Below are 9,042 nucleotides of genomic sequence, written 5' to 3'. Positions count from 1 at the left end.
TTCCAAATCAGAACCTCTCCGTGGGCTCCCAGTATGTCACAGTAGACAAAAAGATATTCATGACAAGGATTTTTGTTAACATGGGTGTTTGTTCAATCAACAATATTTAATTAAAGAAGTAACAAGTGATAAAGATCATAGGAGTCCCCCAAAGAACAATCCTAACTAATCCTAAACTATGTCACTATATTAATTTATAATTATGAAAATAAAATATTATGGCCAAGAAGGCTTTGGGGTTTTGAAATAGAATGTTATCTGAACATTTTTGATTGCTTGCAAATGTATACTTTATGTTAAAGAAATATGAATTAAATATAAATGGTAGTTTTATGACAGTAGAGCAAATGGACATAGTTTAGAACTAAATTTATTATTATTAACTTAAAATTTGCATGCCAGTTTACATAGTTTTAAACCAACAAATTATTTAGAATAAACATGTTAGGCAGTTTATATTTACTGTGTGCTTTATCAACAGGTGGACCCTCGTGGGTTTTTTGACTATCAAACCACTTCTAGGTAATTGCTGTCAAACATGACTTGACAAGATTAACTTTTCAGCTCACAACTCTTTAAAGGGGATCACAAAATAGACAGCTGTCATTTCCCTATCATTTTCCTCCTCATGGTTCTCCCAGGATGCCTCTCTTACCTTCCAGATGTGCCCATGAAGTGGAAGCAGTTACCCACTCTGGACAATAGTTAAGGTTCCCCCAGGATTCAGGTTCAAATTCATCTCACTAAAACCTGTATTCACATACACTATTGTGATTTATTGGAAAAAAGGAGAATATGGGATTGGCCTTCCCCTGGACTTTCCTTCTATTCTCCCTTTCCCACCTTTTGGTGATGCTACTTGAGTGATCTACCTGAGTGATGCTTTGTGTAATTCTGCAGCTATTTTTATGCAAGAATATTTTTCCCCCTTTATGATGGATTGAGTCCACAGCCTTGTACATGCTAGGCAAGCGCTCCACCACAGAGCTACAACCCCCCCCTTCTGAATCTATTTTTATAAGAAAAATATTGAAATCCTACAGAACATCAACTAACAACCCAAGAAAACCTGGAAGCAGCTACACAATTTTTTTTTCTAGTTTCTGGAACCAGGGACTGACTCTTTTGAGATGCATGCTCTAGTTGTAGCCAACAGATGAAGGAGCCAATTCTTATTTCAGGAAGCTGCCTTCAAGCTCAATTAGAAATCTTGAGACAGAGCTTGAAATTCCCATTTTTCATATAACATAATATAAAAAATTGTTTTTCTAGAAAAATGGATTCATGCAAGATTATTCAATCAATTCAACTTATGGCTTTCTTTCTTTTTCCTTTTTCTAATTTCAAATCAAAGGTGTTTTAATCCATAGAAAAGTACTAAACAGATAATGATAACTAACATCAGTGATACGATTGCCCTTTCACAGATAAATGCCTCCTTGTGCTTTCCTCATTTGTCCCATGATAGATAATGAAGGTATCTGGGACTTGGACTCCCATCCCCATTTGTCATCTGAGGACACTGACCATGGTGCCCAAGATCACATGGTTAGGAAGTGATGTGTCTTGGCTAGAGCGCATCTTGCCACCATTCTTACTGAGAAGTAATAGTGGCAGTCATTATGGACCTGCTTCACAGACACACAAAGTTAGACACGTCCCAGACATATGAATGAAGCAGCAGGAACCCACTTTCTGACATGGGTGGAAATGGGCTCAGTCTCTGCAAAGAGGTGACTGTTGTCAACTTCCAGACCAACATGCTCCTCCCCTGAAGATGTTCCTCACCTTCTCCTATTGGAATGTCCTGTGGAATGGCTGACTCAGTCTTTCAGTTTTTAACTCTCTTAGTTTTCTTATCTTCCTGTGACAACCTCAGGGAATAACAGATGTTGCAGGTCCGACTGGTTTAGGCTCTTTGCCACACAAACAATAGTGACAAACAACTTTGGGGGAAAAAAAAAAGTGTATGTTGAACTTTCTTGTCAGTCATGTCATGGTAAGAATGCAGACCCTAGGGGCAGGCAGCATGGCTTGCATCCTGTCCCTGTGGGTATCTGAAGTGTGATGTCAGGCAACTCAGTTTGTTTTTGACAGTCTTGGTTTCTTTACCTGTAAAATGGAGATGTAAATCTCTTCTCAGTTGAATTTAGGAAACTGTCAAATGAGATTCTATGAAAAATAGTACTGATAAGGAGTGATGCTTAATCAATGCAGGTTCCCCTCTACACTTCACAGATCTGGCTCTTGAATACCTTTAAATATCTAGGAAAGATAAGGACACAGCTGGCTTCCTGCAGGAGTGTTGGGGCGCCTTTGTTCTGAGGACACACTCATTCTTTCCTCATCCAGATTCCCAGCAGTGCTCACTGGCGCTAATGCCATCTGCACAGGGGCACTGGGAAGCCATCTCCTCCTTTCTTCACATGCACACAGCTGGGGTTCAGCAGACATCCAAAGATAGTTATGGAACAAGTGAACAGTGCGGGTCTGACTGTTAATTCAGGACCCTGGACCCTCTCAAGAGAGCTCTGTAACATAACATGACATCACTAATCATCTGGTTAACTGCCCTGAAGCAAATAAAACCCATGAATGTCATTTAAGCCTTGTGGGACTTAAAAGTTGCCATTTCCCAAACAGTCTCAGCTGCAGAAGGAGAGGCTACAATCATGTGGCAGCAGAAGAGCAGTTTCTTCCTGAGCCTTGGAATAGTAAAGAAGGAAATAGAGGCAGTAAGTTTGTCTTCAGGAAACTTCAGGAATTGCCTCTGTGAGGCGGGAAACAATGACCCTGCTCAGAGCAACGCTGGGCTACATTTAAAACATTCCTTACTACTTACCTACTTACCTCAGTATTTCAAAGTGTGTTGGGGTCTGAGACTGCCAACGCTGTGTCAATTTTTCATCCAATTGACTAGTCGCCAATTCAACAAATAATTATCGAGCACTTCTTGTGTACCAGCTCTGTGCTGATTATTGGTGTCCTAAATCTTCAATCTGTTCTTGAGCAGCTTCATTAATTCACTTTTCAGTCTCCAAAACATGAATGATGAGCCATTACCCACCTCTGACAAAGACCTCACTTTGGTGAAGAAGAGGCAGCTCGCTCTCTCTCTTCCTGGTTGCTTGGCCCTAGTTTCACAGCCCGGCGGCCATAAGAACAAATTTCATTTCTCTGCCATCCTTTCAAAACCAGAGAACAGCTTCTGCTCCACCCTGAGGCTTTGTTTCTCAAAGTCAGCAGGCCCACATCCTTCTGCAGTACCACATGGGACCCGGTCCCCACCCTCCTCACAGCCTTCCTTATCCCTGAAAACGGACAAAGAGGAAGGGAAGGGCACCTGCTCTGCAAAGCAATCATGGATGACATTCTGGAATTTCTGGCCACTACATGAGGGGAATGGGCACTTCCAGAATTTGACAATACCTCACAAGTATCAAATGAAGGATTCAGAGCAAATGCATTAGCCGGATACGAACCGCAAAGTGAGGGAATGAAAATAAGAGCCTTTAGACAAACCTTCAGGAAAACTTCCCAACCACGAGCCAATCCCCAAGCATTTGGAAAATAGCTTGAGGTGCTCAGCAGATCGCAGTCGGGAGCCTCTGGAGGTGGTTTGTATTGTCTCGATTGTTCTTATTTTCACCAGGGTAAACTTCACAGGGCACTCAATGGTTGGAATTCTTCCAGAGGAACAGTGGTTTGTGATTCAACACACAAAAAGCCTCTCCCTTCCTTTTCTTTTCTCTTCTTCCCCTTTCAGTGTTGGCCCAAGATCTTCTCAGGAGACCACAGATTCCCCTCCAAGAAGACTGTTTTTATTATCAGGTATGATGAGTATACCGGGGAAGTTGTTTTATATTCAGTTAGAAGTTTTCTTTAGGACAAAAAAATAAAATAAAGTGAACATCCTTTCTCCTAAACAAAGTATTTGGCACTTGGGCTGCAAATTTATTAAATGTTTCCAGATTGATTTTCCCAGAGCCCAGTCTATATGCACGCAAGGATACTGGGCTGGTGTTTCCACGGGCCTCTGCTTTATGCCAGGGAAGAGAAGGTTCAGGTATGAGGTGCCCTATAATGCACAGAGACTAATGCTTCAGCATTCCAAGGAGGTTGGCTGATGTTCCTGGGTCCCCTGGACTGCCCTGGAGTCTAAAATGAGGAGACTGACCTAATGTAGCATTTGCCTTCCAAGAATCATAGGCTGTATGTAAGATAAAAGGAGCAATATTCAATTCAGCCATGCTATCCCCTCGGGACATTTGGTGTGAACACACCAATGGCACAACACCAAGCCCAATGGCCATCCTTCCACATGACTCTGTCACTCTGGTGCTGAGGGATGCTCCTAGGAGAAAGCCAGGAGGACAAAGATAGAAGACTGGTCTTTTTTCATTCTTTCTTTTCTTTCTTTCTTTCTTTTTTTTTTTTTTTTTTTAAAAAAAAAGACTGGTCTTTTTACAAAGCAAAGATTCTTATCTGATAGGGGACTGGTCCAGAATTGCCAGCACTCATGCATTTTACTTACTTCTAAAGAATTGAGACTCATGTGAATTAAAAACAATGTTGTCCTTCAGCCTTCTCAGATGCACAAGCTAACTCAAGCAGAAGGTGGGCTACCAGATGCTGCTTGTTATCCTCCCATTATCCATTCTTGCATCATCCTGATAATGGAACTCTGATTTTGTTAAGGGGTTAACTGACTCAATTGTATCAATTTCCACTCTACTCCTTATAACAAGGAGGAGACTTGGGGCACAGTTTTAACCAAGGTGATATAAGAGGAAGTCTATAAGGATTTCTGGGAAAGTTTTCTTTTTTTCTATTTTCATCTTCCTGTTTTCAGCATGGATGTAAGGCTGGAAGTGCAGCAACCATTTTGTGACCATGAGATGATGACCATATGCTAAGACAGCAGAGCAGAAAAACGAAAGGAGCCTGAGACTTGATGTCCTCAGGGATCTGCAGCACTAGGCCTAGAGAGCATCTTTCTGCAACCCCCTCATGCACCCACTCTACACTCACATACACACTCACACCTCATCTCAGGAATTGGGACCCCTCATTCTTTCCAAAGCTTTAGGGATCATCCTTGACTCTTCTCTTTCCTTTACCATCCTCTAGACTCTTACATGTTTTGTTATCAAGTCCTATCAATTCTATCAGCAAAATATATCTCAAATTAATCTCCTTTTTGTCTTGGCTTCCACTCTGTAGAAAATGCATTGATGCCTGGTATGTGGCTGGAGTCTCTAATGGGGTCTCCCCACAAATGCTTTCCTCCTGCAGTCGTCTCCACACAGCAGCAGAAGTGCTTTCTCAAAATGGATCGTGTCACTTGTCACTCCCTCATGTAAACACCTCTATGGCTTTCCATTGCTTTCAGGAACTCACAATGGCACCCAGGCCCCATATGATCCAGGGCCCAGGCCTCCCATCATCTCCTCTCTTACTGCTCTTTCCTCTGAATTCAGGGGCTCAAAATCACTGATTCCTCACCCCGGATGATCTTGCCTTCAGTTCAGCTCCATCTCTTCCTTCAAATTGTGGCTTAAGTGTAACAGAGCTTTCCCCATCTCCATATCTAGAGGAGTTCACTGGCCACGGCTGCTCATCCTGGCTCACTTACTTCTCAGCACCCTCACAGCTTACCATGATCCCATTGATTTGTTACTTTATTGATACTGATTATAGTCTTGGACTATAAACCCCACACATACAGAACCCATGTATTTTTCGTCATCTTTTTATCGCTAGTGCCTAGTCTACTGCTTGGAACATAGTTAAAGCTTAGTGGAGTAAATGAATGAATGGGAAAGTGAATTTTATTTGGATATGATACAGTGCAATGCATGTAATTTTTTATTTGATATAAGTATAATGATATATGTATTTCTATGACGATCTTTATTTTAAGCTATTGTTTATATATATGTATATACTTTATTTATTTGTTATTTGTTATTTTTTATTTATATATAACAGCGGAATGCATTACAATTCTTATTACGTATATGAAGCACAATTTTTCATATCTCTGGTTGTATATATAATATATTCACACCAATTCGTGTCTTCATACCTGTACTTTGGATAATAATAATCATCACATTCCACCATCATTAATAACCTATTTATTTTTAGTTTCCCATTTTCAATTGGGTTTTTTTAACATAGGAAAACATGGTCTGAATCACAAATGCATATTAAATGTAAATTGATATTTAACATCTAATGATGTCAAAGTGTTTTCCTTGCCAGTTTGGAATATTTTTTCATATTATTATTATAAAATAATTCCTGTGAATTTATTTTTTATATTTTGGTTTTAAATGGAAAGATTAGAGAGGCATTTTAAGACTGGGATTTGCAAATACTTCTTTACAAATGACACATGGATATTGTTAATATCAATGTTACCAGCATGGACAGTTAGACAATTTGTATTTAAATCTGACTTTTGATAATTTACTGTGCGACACTGAGCAAACTGTGTGTGTCTCATTTATACCTTTTCTTTCTCAGTTTACTATCAGGAGACAGCAGGAACACATCTTAGAGAGTTGTTAGAAAGTTTCATTGAGAAAACTCATTGTAAACATGTGTCAAAATATCCAGAATACAGTGAACACTATCTAATTTTAGATATTGGCACAGGTTTGCTAGGACTACCATAACAAAGTCTCATCAACTGGGTCCTTAAATAACAGAGCTTTACTTTCCCAGTTCTGCAGGTTGGATCCCTGAGATCAAAGTGTCAGCAGGTTGGTCTCTTCTGAGGCCTCTCTCCTGGGTTTGCAGATCTCCACCTTCTCCTGTGCCTTCAGGTGGCCTTCCCTCTGTGCCTGTGTCCTATCTTCTCTACTCATAAGGATGCCAGTCGTGTTGGATGCCAGACCATCCTAGTATCTCATTTTCACTTAATTACCTCTCTAAGATGCTGTCTCCAAATACAGTCACATTGCAAGGCTTAGGACTTGAACCTAAGAATTTGGGAGGGATACAATTCATCCCATAATACTACTAATATTATCCCCCCAGACAAGCCAAACTGAATATTGTGTAGTTTCTTTTTTCAGCACTGGTATTTGAAGTACTGCGGACTTCTTAATGAGAATTTTGAAAAGATGAATACAATTAAACTTGGTAAGTCACATCAGGAGGCCAGTTTATAGAATGACTATTACTTTTATGCTCTTTATTAACTTGTGTGCAATGTGAGTGTCCTTTATGCTTCAGACCTTTAATAAATAATTAATTACAGAATACTTAAATCATGTGAGACTAAGAATAAGCACCACCATGAACTGCATGTGATGGTCAATAACACCCCGGAAGTGGCCGGTGTGCTGAACTGGGCATGGCTGGAAGACTCAGTCACCAGTACCTTCCCTGACTCCCTCCAGCTACTTCAATAGGGCTACTCAACACCTACATGGACACTTGGACCAATCCAGTAAAAACAGAAAATACTTTCAAAGTTATCTATTTTTTTTTAAGTAACAGTGGAGAGATAGGCACACCAAAGCATCAACACCAACTTCCAAATTTTCACGATGTACCACTGAGAACTTCTGATTTAGGCTAAAACTTCTTCAAGCAACAGGGGAACTCTTTGAAACACAGCCTTGAAAGTGGAGCTTGGATAGGGGGTATCAGAATTCCTGGGTTGAATGCTGTCATCTATTAGTCGTTTGATGGTAAGCACATCCTTTGTCTTCTCTGAGTTTCAATTTTCCATGCTGGAAAACAGAGGAAATAGTATTTCTCTCCCACCTCACAGAACTCAAGGGAGAAGAAGGGATATCATGAAACACTTAGACAACTATAGTTGATCAACAAATCAATACTACAATATCAATACTAATAGTAAACACTAAATGACCCTTACTTTGCTCTGTGCCGTTGTAAGACTTCTTTATGCACTGGTTCATTTAATCCTCACAACAATCCCACGAGGCTAGTGTTGTTAATTAACATCCTGATTTTAGGTGGCTTACCAGGTCACAGAGCTAGTAAGTAGCAGAGATAGGATCTTAATTCAGGCATTCCAGAACTCTCTCCTGCCCTATACCTGCAAGACATGTGGCTGGATAATTTAGCTAATTTTGAAAATGAAAAGAAGATAGTGGTGGTTATCCTGGCTCAACAAACAAAACTGGGCCTTGAATTAGGCAAATAAGAGAACACCATTGCTCTCAGAGGAGTCGTTACTGTATGAGGCTGGCAGGAAGGTTGCTAGTGTGGGGAGGATTTTTCTGGAGGCCCTAGGTGTTCCCAACACAGTGTACCAAGGGGTGGGAATTCCAGGATGTCAGGGCTTGTTCTTGCTCAGATGGACTGCCCGCACTTTGGATAACAGGTCATTTTGTGCCGTTCTATCTTATGAAGCAGAGGAGGTCTCCTGTGAGTCTGTGGGGAGAGAGGGACTTGGAAACTAAATAAAGACTATGTTCAAATCCTCACTGGGAAGTCTTTCTTACTCTACCTCTCCCAGTATCTTTTGGTGGTTTCCACAGTTCACTTTACACACTTTTAAAAAAACTCATCTTTTAGCACAGAGCACAGTATTTCACATTGACAAAGCACAAAGCACTTACCAATGATAAGAACTGGGGCAAATATTTTATCTTCATTTTTCTATCTGACAAAAATATATGCTCTCAGGGAATTGGCTGTCTGATTCCAAGCGGCTGTTGAACTAAATGCATAAATTTTACCTTGGCGTTGAAAGTCCTATATACATGGGCTTCTTGAACTTCAACGTGACATGAGTCCCCTGAGGATCTTGTTGAAATGCAGTCTTTTTCAGTAGGTCTAGGATAGGAAGAATCTGCATTTCTAACAAATTTCCAAATTAACAAATTTAAAAGTAAGTTATTATATGTTTTTCTTTTACACACACATACACACACACACACACAAAAGCAAGTGTTTCAAATGCGCTAGTTCTGTGATGGAGCCCGGGTCCTATCTAACTTCTCAAACACTCCCTCCCACCTGCTTTTTCCTTATTCTTATCATATATCTCATGGC

The 9,042-nt window shown here is 40.3% G+C and overlaps 1 long non-coding RNA gene across 1 annotated transcript; it reads right to left on the bottom strand.

Annotated features, from left to right (window-relative positions):
• Window positions 1-512: 512 nt before the first annotated feature.
• LOC125617209 lies at window positions 513-4,370 on the bottom strand. The gene is made up of 2 exons (XR_007348120.1): window positions 2,851-4,370; window positions 513-2,112 (listed from the first exon to the last, which is right to left on the bottom strand). It is a non-coding gene; the product is annotated as an uncharacterized LOC125617209 (long non-coding RNA).
• Between the last annotated feature and the right edge of the window lie 4,672 nt (window positions 4,371-9,042).

The sequence above is a fragment of the Marmota marmota genome, unplaced genomic scaffold, assembly GCF_001458135.2.
Source record: "Marmota marmota marmota unplaced genomic scaffold, marMar, whole genome shotgun sequence".
Lineage (NCBI taxonomy): Eukaryota > Metazoa > Chordata > Mammalia > Rodentia > Sciuridae > Marmota > Marmota marmota.
The sequence above is the reverse complement of the archived record's forward strand: the minus strand, read 5'-3'. Positions and strand labels throughout refer to the sequence as shown.